The sequence below is a fragment of the Amphibalanus amphitrite genome, unplaced genomic scaffold, assembly GCF_019059575.1.
Source record: "Amphibalanus amphitrite isolate SeventyFive unplaced genomic scaffold, NRLGWU_Aamphi_draft 001384F_arrow, whole genome shotgun sequence".
Classification (NCBI taxonomy): domain Eukaryota; kingdom Metazoa; phylum Arthropoda; class Thecostraca; order Balanomorpha; family Balanidae; genus Amphibalanus; species Amphibalanus amphitrite.
In genome coordinates this window covers 1-13,052 of record NW_024882877.1, presented here as the reverse complement: position 1 = coordinate 13,052, position 13,052 = coordinate 1, and the positions used below count along the sequence as shown (strand labels likewise).

The window sequence follows — 13,052 nt, the reverse complement described above, 5'->3', positions numbered from 1 at the left end:
GCTCAGCCCCGGCGACTCACTAGGGTGCCTGCCCAGACCAATGTCTCCCCCTATATCCTATCATCCTCCCGGCTCTGAAATGGTCTTATTGGACCGAAAGGGCCTAACCCAACAAAACAAAACAAAAGCGAAATTACATCGTCGTTCTCCACACCATGCGCCTTGCTGTCAATTTTATTTTAATTTCGAAACAACACAGTCGTCTGTATTCAATCAGAAACCACTAGTTCGTGAGTAACCGAAGGTTTGTTGTCAATAGTTAAAACACTATTCTTTAGAATTGTGTTTTTCTATTGAAAAACAAATCTGAGTTCCCTGACAATTTGGCAAAAGCTTAGGCCAGGAAAGACAGAGCGACCTTCGTGCAGGACGGTCGTTTGCATGACCGTAGTGACCTTCCCTCGGTCATCGCTGAATCATCTGAACTGGAACCCGGCTGGAGCATGGAGCTACTGGGGCGTCATCTTTTCACCAGTTAGTAACTTTTTCTGCCGAGAGGTGCCTCTGTCTTGACTTCTCGTGACCTTGCGAAGGCCTGAAAACGCGCTGCATTCGCCCGATTTGTCCTGTCGTCTGCTATTCACTTTGCATATAAATCCCAAGTTTGAGTTGAAGACTACATTCTTTTTAACCATTTAGGACCGAAAAGGTGGGTTGTTTTTACTTTCTACTCTATTTTTAGCATCAACGCGAAGCAGCTGTGTGGGTGAGAGCCGTCGAATGCCCGTGGGCGAGGTCGTAATTGGTTTGTTTTGATTTCCCTTCACGCCACAGAGCATTGGATAATCTGCCTGGCTTATCATTATGGCCATTTTCTTCGCTTTTATGGATACGTGAGTACAGATGATTTAATTTTTCATGCAGCTACCCTTGCGATTGCTCTTGGCATCATCTTTGTGTATGTGCATAATGTTTAAATAGCTAAATGAGGCAAACAGGTGTTAAGCCAATACCCAATGACATTAGGTCTTGGCTTTTACTTATGACCTGTTATAGGACCTCAGAAGTTCAGGTTTAATTAAGATCTTACCCCCAAATCTATGCTGTTGTGTTAAATTGTAATTAGAATAAGTTAACTTGTTTATCCATCATGCTGTAGGAAAATGAAAAGTGGATGTGTTGGCTGTCCGTCGTAACTCTAAAGCGGCCCAGTTTCATGAATATTTGCTAAAGGACACACATAAATACATGATAGGAAATTATCATATCTTATTTAGCTACTTTTCCATCATTTAGATTAATATTTAGATATGGTTACTCCTGCTGAAAGATGAATCCAATCATCCTTAACCCGCGCCGGGCCGGTGCTCTGAGATTCCGCGCCGGGCCGCTGGGGGGGTTTGAACACCCCCCCTTCTAACTCGGCTCCTGGGCCACGTAGCGACACGCGGTAAGCGGCAATCGAAAGAACGTCAAAAATAAGGACGAAAACACTTCGGTCATTTTTTGGGTCAGGTCAAAGGTCAGGTCACTTGAGGTCACCAAAGGTAAAATGTTGACTATTTCAACATTTTGGAAACTGCCAACGGCTATCTCGGGAACCGATAGAGCTACAGCGCCGCAAAAAAGCGCATTCGATAGCCCTTTTACAGACCTTTCTGAGTAATGTTCTCAGATTTGACCTCAGGTCAACGGTTTAGCCTCCAGAGGGCAAAAACTCCAAAAATAGCCGTTTTTACGAAAAACGTTTTTTAGGCAATAACTTTTGACTCAAAAGAGCTATGACATTACTTTTGCCAGCATCGTGTTCCTCTCGTCGAGACGCGTCGAATGAACTATAATTTGACCTTGAAAGGTCAACTTGAAAATTTGACCTCAGGTCAAGGTCATGACCTGACCGGAAAAGGTCATGTTGCATATCAGTCGATCCGCAACGTCGAGCCGAACACATCTAAGGCGTTTTCAGCGCTCTAGCACGCCTCTATCAGAAGTTATCATCGAAAAACTGTTAGATTCTGTTCGTGACCTGAGATGACCTCGGGGACATAACGAGGGGTCACAGTTGCCATTTTATGGTTCAGTGTGTCTATTTTACCCACATCTCGATGTTTGAGCGTGTCTAGAATAGCGTTCGTGCAAAACAGACGCTTTTCAATTTTCTCCCATTGACTTATAATGGAGAGGCCGCAAAATTGACCTGACCTTAGGTCACCGATATCAAAATTCCGAGATATACATTTTATAGATAGTGTTGCTCTAATCAATCGCTGAAAGTTTCAAGGCAATCGTTCAGTCGGTGTAGCTATGACGAGCATTCTTATTTTTCTGAGGTGAGGTCACTTGGCGTGACCTGGTGACCTGACCTAAGGTGACCTGGGTCTGAAATTTTCACAACATGTGCGGAAAAGATGCACGAACAGGTGTGCCAAAAACGGCGGCGCTCCGCGCCGCCGTTTTTGAGATATCTGCGAAAAACCGCAAGGGGGGGTGTTCAAACACCCCCCCGGCCCGGCGCGGGTTAAGTGGAAATTTGAATTCTGTCATTTGTGGAAATGAAATATATTTTTGCTGCACAGTTCCTAAATTTAATGTACTCAAGAATGTATGAATAACATCCATAATTTTTTAGACTTTACTTCCATAGTTACATCACATAGTTCCACAAGTGTGCTCCTGCAATCATAAATCACTTTTCTGTTCCCAAGGAGGGGTGGAACCATCAACCCATGAATACCTATTGATTACCTAATGCATGATACACTGCTGCTTTAGGGTTATCTTGACAGGCTGGATTCTGCCTGCAGATGCATGTATTGAACTAGAAGTTCATGCTAAATTCAAGCCCAGCCCAAGACGTTTTGTCAATCTAAAAGCTATTGTCACTATGTGCTCATATCCATCCAGTTCCATGAAAGGGAAAATGTGTAAGACTAAGGTCATTGTCTTTTTTACCTTTGAGAAGAAAAAAGTTAAAATACTTTGAATGGTATGAATGAAGGTTTTGTATGCCTCAAGAAGTTCATGATAGGGGCATTATACCTATCCATATTTTCACTGCATGGCTGTCTTCTCTTTTATGCCACGTGGCCATCTGGAGCCCATCTTACTGCGTGTTGAAGGGGAGGGCTGGAGGGACCCTGGACTCTGCGGGACTATCCGTGATGCGTGACCGCAGTATGACGGGTGACTCGACCTCCGGTGGGGTGATGCGTCTGGTCGCAGTCCGTGGGCCAGCAGTGACCGTCAAAGAGGGATGTGAGGCGCCGACGGTTTCAAATTCAGAAGCCAAATGGACTCCCGAAACGACATGCATCGTGCCCTTTAATGACACGATGGCCAGCTCAGTTCGTCGCGGGACAGTAGACATGCGACTAATGATTGACCTTGTGTACAGAAGCGGGGTGAATGCTGGTGGATGCGTGAGTTACGAGACCTGTGTGCTATCCACCCCGAATTCGGACACCGAAGACGCGATCTACCTCCGACGGCCGGATCGTTTTCTTATGTCCTATGTCAACCTGGAATCGCTTTGTTTGTCTGTTAGCTGAGGTGTTTTGAGGTGGGATGCATCGACTGGGAGGTCTTTGTGCCCTCGTATCTTATCACTGCTGTGAAGTGATTCTTCGGCCTACCTTTAACACTCGTTCCTTACTGTTGACAGGACCCAATAAACTTCCGGGTCTCCAAATTCTCGCAGGAGCAAATTATACGCATCAACTACTTACCAGTAAGTACCGACGTTTTTGAACGTATCATTTCGGTCAATCATCTGCACGCTATTATCTTGTTACTTTTTCTGTTGACTTGCTCATAATTGCTAAACATCGATGAGTTTTGGCATCTAGTGTATGACTTGCGACTCGCACGTTATCGGTGTGAAATACGAGTACCGCTAGCTGCATGCTGTTATCGATGTTTCCATGAATTCGACGTAGCCCATTCCCGACGGACTGAGAGCACGTGAAGGAATTTACCAGCGAGCGACAGTTAGTGATCTATCTGAGCGCGCTTCGCTGGTGCTCTGGCCGGCCGATAACTGGGCGGCTGAGATGGACACTGGCGGTGCGACTGGCTGTTTCTGTTTGTAGTAACAGCGTGCAGCGTGCATACCGCTGAACAGCGTGAACAGTTCTGTTTATGAAGACGCACTGCAGCCGGTGCCTAATGGACCGAGGTGCCCGCTGAAACATCTATCAACTGAGTTATGTCACCCTCAAATGTTAAGCCCTATTTCATGCCTTTTGGTATGTATCGGTATTATTCGATGAAACAAAAGATACCTATGAGAGGTCGGTGACCGATATTGTTCACAGCGCTACCAAGTCGTCGTGTATCCTCCTCCTCTTCCGCCTCCGCCGCACCGCGAGTCTGTCGTTCACGCGATTGGTGTCCGGTTTCCCGACTGACCGTGCGGCGTTTCCCTCCGTCCGGTGTCGTATCTCGGGCGGGGCGCTCGGGCGCGTCCGCCGCCGTTCCTTTGCACGACTCCGGCACGGCCCGAGCACGCCCCGCTCTCACGCCATGGAAACCAAACACGGGCCGAGCTCGCCACCGCCGGCGGCCTGTTGCCACGCGCCGTGACGGCCGCTGTTTTTCTGTGTCGGCTCGCCGGGCCTGTGTCAGCAGTGACGGCCAGTGAACGGGTCTGGACGGTACAGAGAGCTGTCGCAGTGGGCGCGCTATCGGCGCCGGGCGCACACCGCACGTCCGTCCCGGCAGTGGTCGCAGATAACCGTGTCCGTTCCTCCTCCGGCGGCGGAGTGGAGGACCAGAGGTGACCGAAGCGGCAGAGGTGACGTGACGGTCGTGTTTCAGCCAGGAGCGAGCGCCCGCCGTGCGCCAGCCGCCGCCATGGGGGAGGACCTGCCTGAAGAGGAAGGCATGACGTGAGTGACGACGATGTTGCCGACGCCGGTGGCTTGGCTTCGGCGATTGCCGGGTGGCTGGGCTTCCACTGACCCGTGCATGACAGCCGCTTTGACATGTGCTTCCAGGATGGTGGTGGTGGCACTCGCTGGATCTACTAACCCTTGCATGACAGTGGAGCTGGGTGGTGCCTACTGGTGCTTTTTCAGGGACTGGTGACGGTCTACATCTTTGGATTACTTACGATACTAACCTTGAGAGAGTTCATGCTTTCAGCAGTGGCACATGAATGATGGTGGCTTTACTAACCTTTGCGTGATAATCGCTTCTTCCAAGGTATGGCGTTTGTTTCTCTTGGTAACGCTTTGGGTTTTGTCCTCTGGTGATTTTGTCCATGAACTTGTGAATATTTGGACGTTGCTACTTACCAGCTCTTCTGATAATGAAGGAGCTTTATAATGAAGTTTTAATTTTAAGACTAGTTTTCTGTGTGCTAGGTCATTGCTTATGTACACGGTAGCTAACGTCTGCAAGTTTGCAATGATTGGCGGCTTTCGGCAATATATCGGTTTGTATTATAGCAGTACGATAAGCCCCGATTTGATAAGTCGATCTCTGCGGAGCTGTTAATATTGAGTTTCTGATAGGAGCCAGTAATTGTTTATATTCGGTGGCACAAGCCCTCTGCCCTAACATTTGACGCTGACGACGTAAACATCTTTTGTTGGCGGTGTTACCGGGTCCGTTAGACTCGGCAGACCTACCGGTTTTTCGCCTATCGTAAAAAATGTCTACATATGCCTCTCGGCCTTTCCAATTGTCTATACCTGAGTGAAAATTTCACGAAAAAGATCTTTTAACTCATCTCGAGACATAGAATTTCGAGGCTTTTAGCCGCATGTTGACTGGTGTTCCTGGGTCATCGGACGTCAATTTAACTTTTCGTTTAATTTTTTGAATTTATCTTCGGACGTAATCGTGACGACTGTGGGTGCCATTTCATGTTTGTCTTGCAAATCTGCGTTAGGCATTTATGCAGCACATTTTTAGCGTGGATTTATGCGTGCATAATCGTAGTCAATAGTCATGGCCATTGATCAGGTGATGAAGATTATGAACTGCAACTCAATTCCATCTAATTATTGATTGAGTAAAGTCGTGCATTGCGTAACTTATTGTCCCGATCTAAAAGGTAAACTATTGTCGCAATATGCTATGGCGATCAATTAGCTAGGAAAAATAGCAATTAAGAAACGTTTTTTGGACTTTGTTAGTGGATGTTTAAGGATGACGTAAGATTCACAACAAGACACATATTTAACAATCCTTTTTCAATTATTCAACATAGATGTGGAAGAAATATTTGAAGTAAGTTTTATTGCTGTTCTTTGAATCTTATTTTGGTTCCTGTATTACGCACAGCAGTCTTTCGTAACTCTCGGAAATGCCGTTTATCAAGAAGCAAAACACCCATTGTTATCCATTCTCGTCGTATCGGAAACCTTGAACTCGATGCGTGGGGCGCCGTAGTATGTGAGGTTCATACCGACGGGACCATCCCCCGTTTCGTAGTTTGTTCTAACGTCGCTTCGTCTCGCTCACTGAAGGCCCAACCCATACGTCACCACGCGCGGCTCGCATACCAACCTGTCTCGATGTGGCCGCTTTAACCACGCACCTGCGTAAGGCTGCGTCTGTGCCTGACATTGGTGACGGCGTCTGTTGGTGCGCGCTGCAGTGGTCAGCACACCGGGGGAGGGGGGCAGGTCTGCCGACTGCCGCCGGCGGACTATCGCAATCTGGGTCGAGGGCGGCCCACCGCCGCGGCGACCCCGACCCGACCTGACGTCTGTCTGCCCGGTGGCCTGTCTGTGTGCTGTGCCTCGCGGCTGTGTCAGCCTGTCCCCGTGAGAAGCTGCGGACGTCTGTTGACCCAGCGCAGACCGGCGCTGTGTGCCCATTTCCATACACACACCGATGGGGGGGGGGGGGGGGGCGTCCTCGCTGCGTCGGTGGTAAGGAGCGCGCCCGCTGCATATCGGCCGATCGCGCGCGGCCGCCGGCTGACTGGTCGCCGGTGTGTATACAACCGCTCGGCGGCGGAGGCGCGGCCCGACGGTGGCGAAATGACCGCCTCAAGGTCCCGACGGGCCCGGCCCGGCCCGCTCGGCAGTCTGCAGTTGGCGGTGAGCGCCGGCCAGTGCCGCGGCGACTACGGCCGAGCTGCAGCCATGGGCCGCAACACGGTGGTCGAACGCGTCGACGAGGTGATTGAGGTGATTCTGTGCCCGCCGCCCGACATACAGGAGCCCAAGGATGTGTTCCCGTGAGTAGGAGGGGGTCGGGTGTCCGTCTGTCTCGTCACGTCCGGCCCCGCTGCTGGTGTGGTGGTTGGCACCTGTTGCAGTTCATGTTTTATGTTTAGGCATCGATCCTGTTTTTGTGTTTTGGATTGCCATTTTGTCATGTTTTGATGATGTCGATTCTGACAAACATGACCGAAGTGCACCATCACACCATCACGCTTGAATCACATTTTCGTAGGAAGAAGGTCGTTTCCCTACACTTTCGTGGTGTCCTTAAATTAACCCGCGCCCTGCTGGGGGGGTGTTTGAACACCCCCCCTTGTGGTTTTTCGCGAATATCTCAAAAACGGCGGCGCGGAGCGCCGCCGTTTTTAGTATACCTTATCATACATCAATTCTACACATGTTGTGAAAATTTCAGACCAAGGTCATTCAAGGTCAGGTCACCAGGTCACTTGAAGTGACCTCACCTCATAAAAAGTTTCAATGTCTGTCATAGCTACACCGAGTGACCGATCGCTTTGAAACTTTCAGCGATTGCTAAGAGCAATAGCATGTACAAAATGTATATCTCAGAATTTTGATATCGATGACCTAAGGTCAGGTCAATTTTGCGACCTCCCCATTCAATGGGAGAAAATTGAAATGCGCCTCTTTTGGATGAAAGACATTATAAACACTCCCAAACACCGAATTACAAGTGGTTTAGACACACTGAACTTGAAAATGGTGTCCGTGACCCTTGTTTATGCCCTGAGGTCATCTTAGGTCACGAATGGTATCTATCAGTTTTTCGCAAATAACTTTTGATAGAGGCATGCTAGAGCGATGAAAACGCCTTAGATGTGTTCAGCTCGACGATACGGATCGACTGATATGCAACATGACCCTTTCCGGTCAGGTCATGACCTTGACCTGAGGTCAAATTTTCAAGTTGACCTTTCAAGGTCAAGTTATAGTTCATTCGATGCGTCTTGACGAGAGGAACACGATGCCGGTAAAAGTAAGCTCGTACAAGGCTTGGGTCAAAAGTTATTGCAGAAAAACTGTTTTCGAAAAAATCGGCTATTTTTGCAGTTTTTGCCCCCTGCAGGCAAAACCGTTGACGTTAGGTCAAATCTGAGAGAATTACTCAGAAAGGGCGTTAATAGGGCTATCGAATGCGCTTTTCCGCGGCGCTGTAGCTCTATTGGTTCCCGAGTTATGCGTTGGCTTCTTGGAAATTTTCGACATTCGACCTGGAAATCGGCGAAATTTTGCCTTCAATGACCTCTGGTGACCTGACCTTTAACCTGACCAAAAAATTGACCGAAGTGATTTCGTCATTATTTTTTACGCTCTTTCGAACGCCGCCTTCCGCGTATCGCTACGTGGCCCAGGAGCCGAGTTACAAGGGGGGTGTTCAAACACCCCCCCCCCCCAGCAGGGCGTGGAAATCCAGGACCCCCAGCAGGGCGCGGGTTAACAAATTCCTACGCTAACCGGCCGCCTCTCCGAGTCAATGCTATCTGAATTAACATAGACATGTGGGAAAGACATTGCGTTATGGCAGAAAGATCGTCGACGACAAGAGCTCATATTGCTGAACCTAACATAAAAATCATTCCCAAAGTGAGCTAAAATTTTCGCGTTAAAATGGGCTGTTAGCTTTCATGCAGTGCATGCGTGCTGTTCATAATCAAGTTGAGCGTATACAAAAATCAAGAATCAGCAGTTTAACTCCGACATGTTTCATACAGCACGCACTGAGCACATGCTAGTCGGTATTGCTGTACCGTTTATTTCTTACAGGATGGCGCTGACTGTATGTCTGGAATGTATCTGGTTCGCCCACGCCGACCGATAAGCTGGTGTCCATAGTCCCTGCAGACGCTGGTGTTTGTTTATGTGCGGCCAGCGATGTCGTCTTCCCGTTTTGCCGTAGCCGATAGTAAAACTGGTCGGAAATACACCAATTTCGTGTCACTACCGATCAACCGATCATTGAGTCGTAGTCGATTGTGCCACTACCGATTAGCTCGTACTCACCTCTGCAGACGCAATTTTGTGGCTTCTTCGCTCGGAGCGTATTAGGTATGTTGCGAACAAGATAACGCCAAGAGTCCCATAAACAAACGACCGCAGCTCAGTTTCGGTTACTGCGTGTCAGCATTATCTCCCCATTCAGCCCACGTCGAGTCCTTCACTGTGAGGGGTGCGTCAATCCTGCGTGTTTGTCCTGAGCTCCCAGGTGCAGCCGTGACCCCTGATCTTCCCCGTGCCATTGCTATTCACACTGCGCACTGTTGGTCCGGTGTTCGACCGACCGGCTCTCGGCTCTCGGTCACGGTCACGGTCACGTCTGGTCAATCGGCCGAACCATCTCCCGATCAGCTCTCGCCATTGTGGCGGCAGTTGTGAGCTCATTGACTGAATCGTCGGCTCAGTGCACGGGTTAGCCTGCAGCCTCCCCACCGACGAACTCATGGTCACTCGCCACGGACCGGATCGCGCCGGATGTTGTGGATAGCAACTGCCGATGTGGACATGTCCCAACACCTGTGTTCTGCCCGTCACCCGGCGCTGGACTGGTGCCGGAACCATGTCTGTGGCCCGCTGACTCTCGTGTTACATCCGATACACGTGCTCGTCTTTGATGTCTGGGATCGCCAGGTAGCGCCGGTGTTACGATGGGGGGTGGAAGTCGGGGGCTGAACGAGCGTCTGCCGTCTGTCGTCGGGGGCGTGTGTATGTTATAGGTCTCCCACGCGGGTCGACAGGCGCCGCGCTGAGTCGGGACTGATCAAATAAACGGCCGATATGCCGCCGGAGAGATGCAAAACGGCGACATTGTTCCCCTGACATCTCGCGGTGACTGGGTGGTTCACGGGGCAGTCAGCAGGCTGTCACTCATTCTGTTTAGCTGAAGGACTGTGCTTCACATCTCCATGCGTTACCGATAGACACTAGCGTCAACAATGCTTCACTTACCCTTAACCCGCTGCACAATGCCACGCTGTTTCGCTCACGGTGGTATATTTAATCGACAGGAAGGAAACAGACAATCGTTATTGATTGATCAATAGCAACAATAGCTTGGATTACACTACAGGCCTCGCGTGTATCGTTGGTGTCGCGTCTCTCATTTATAATCGTATTCTTAGCCCCTTTGCAACCAACATAAAGGCCTTGTTTCGTGCAAAGGCGGTCACCATTACCAGAATGGCTTACTTTCAGCTAATTGCTCGTTAGCCGGTAATCCGGATGTGGTGCGAACACGGAGGCAGTTATCGTTGCGCGCGCAGTAACGGGTGCCATGGTCATTGGTCATACAATGGCCAACAGTTCATCGTCAGGCCTTCTGTGATGACTTACTGTGATCGGCCACCCAGCAACCAATAACATTGCGCAATGCCGAGGTGCTGTATGTGCATGCGGCGGGAGGTTCTCTGGTAACAGGTGTCCCTTTCATTCGAGGTTGTAGTAACGACGTAGCGTGGACCATAGCATGGCCACAGCGAGACCTAGCTGGCTCCAGTGGCTATTTTTCTTTAGATTTTTTTTTAATATGGTGTGATATACCGCGTTGTCTACCTTGTGTAACTAACAAACCTCTTTTTTGTGTCTCGCTACATTACGATTATAATTTCGGTTCGCCACCATTGCGGTACCGCGGTTTCGCCGACGCGCTGCAGAGCTGATGTCCGTCCAGTAATTTGTTTATCGCCTGCACCACTTCGGTGGCCTGGCACTGGACTGGTACGCGGAAGGTAGACTGCCTGCTTAAGTTTGTTAAGTTGAGCGTATTGCCTGCCATAGACAGGTTTCGCAAGTCGCGTAGTTCCAACACGTGTTTTTTATAACCATAATATAGACTGATGGTTATCTATTAATGTTATTAGTGTTAACGATGCAGCATCCAAGTTAGGTCAAGGAGACGTTAAAAAATCGGCCGGCGACGCCGAACGCGACCGTTAGGCCTTTGGGCTTCGACCTCGCTTGTCCTTCCTTTGCACGCTGTCTTGTCGGAACGTATGGCTGGCCTGCATGATCGCTTCTGCATGTAAGGGCGGGTTTTGATTGGATGTCACGTCACACTTGTCTCGGTGAGAACCCCACTGACCATCTCTTGCATTTAAGTCTTCTCTACTTCCTTAAACCGAATTGCAATGTTGTTGAACATGTCTCAATAACAACCTGTCTCAACTCTCAATGACTCAACACTTCACATTCTGTCTATATCGCGCAGCCTAGGTTTGTTTGCGTTTCTCACATGACTAAGCTACCTAACTTTGTGCGCAACTCCTGTGTCGATAAGCAAAGACGACCAACAGCACACTCTGACGCTGATGCTAACAACCTTTTCACTTCTCATTCCATCCAGGGGTTGGGTGTTCCCACCTCTCATTCTACTGGATAAATCCGCTCATTTTGCGTGGTACGTGATGCTTTACTTGACGTGACGAATAGGGGCAAGTCATGGCATTTGACACGTGCCGGCCTTGGGGACCTGTCGACATTCATACCGTCAAGAGAGACTCCTCCATCTTCCAGGGCGAGCGGCCGTCTTCGACCCTCCCTCCCTGAGCCCGCTCTGACCCTCCCTTCCGGCACTTCGCAGGGCTTTGGACCGCTACAAATTCTCGTGCAGCTACCCGCAGTTTTTACCGGGAATGGCGTGCCATGGCTCCGGCGATGATCCCGAGGTCCGCGTGCTCAAACTTCACGACAACGACCACCAGGACACCACCCTCTACCGGCTGACCAAAGGTGGGTGGTCGCCGGCGGTCGGACCGAAATCCGTCGCACAGTGGAAGCTATGGGTAGCTTGGCTAAGGACTTAAAAATACCAGGATGGTAGGGTAATGATAGTTTGCATTAGCACCATTTCATGTATGTTTTTAGCGGCGGTGCGCTCATTTCTTGTCGTGTTGAGCCGTGGTCGTGTTAAACAAGACCTTTGTATTGTGCAGCTCTTGAAATGAGTCGTAACCGTACACCGGGCGGGCATATTGGCACGTCCGCCATCAGCGCTGCGTTACAGTCGCGCCCGATTGAGTTTGTTGTTCTGGTGTAATGTTGCCACTCGATACCCGGTTCAGTGCATTATCTGATGGTGTGTCGAGTATTTTGTCGGTCCGCAAACACTTACTCTCATGGGCCAAAGCGCCGTAGCGCCTTTCGAAAGTCTTTTAGTAACACGATGTTACCCTAACTTAATCCTTCAGGGAAAAATATCGCGATTCTTAACCTTCACATTACCGTCATTCGTTTCGTCCTCGTTCTTTGACCTTGTTCCCCTTCGATCTCGCTCCATGCCGTCATTTTACTGTGCTTGTCGTTATTGATGTCTCTCCGGCTGCAATCGTAGTGTAGCCTATCGGCTCTGGAGGGTCCTGAAGGCGGCCACCAAGAGCAGCCACCACGTCGCTGTGCCACACTCATATCACTGTAATTGTGTCTTTGTTGGCTCGCCGCAGGTTTTGTACTCCACTTTCGCCTGGGCCGTCGCTGTTTGGGCGCATCGTATCCGTGTACAGCAACCACCCGGCGTCAGCCGACGAGGAGTTTTGCCGCGACAAGTAGCCGATGCCCTGGAAGTCGGACAGCAAGATCATCGACGACAGAGCATCTTCGTCGAGATCCCTATAGTGCGCGCCGGCTCGTTCCGCTACTATTTCACACTCGGAAGGGTGAGTAGCCGGCTGTAGTTGCGATATGCTGCTCTTCTGTGTGTACATAGTTGAGTGCTGTTTGGCGGATGGATGAAGTTTTCAAGCTGTGCGAGGCCTGATTGGTAACTGGTGAACTGTTGCCCTTGTGGACAATGTATTCTGGGTTAGGTAAATCTCGTGATTGTGAGCAGGGCAGAATATTGAATGTTTTTTAACTGAGCATGCATTTCAGATAGCGATGTGTGTGACAGAACGCCGTACCAGGCAGCGTTGTTTGCTGTCACCG

General features: G+C 49.7%; 1 long non-coding RNA gene across 1 annotated transcript; it reads left to right on the top strand.

Moving 5' to 3' along the window:
- Positions 1-537: 537 nt before the first annotated feature.
- On the top strand, positions 538-12,599 carry LOC122372673. Its single transcript, XR_006254904.1, has 4 exons — positions 538-649; positions 3,602-3,667; positions 11,713-11,861; positions 12,572-12,599. It is a non-coding gene; the product is annotated as an uncharacterized LOC122372673 (long non-coding RNA).
- Positions 12,600-13,052: the final 453 nt, after the last annotated feature.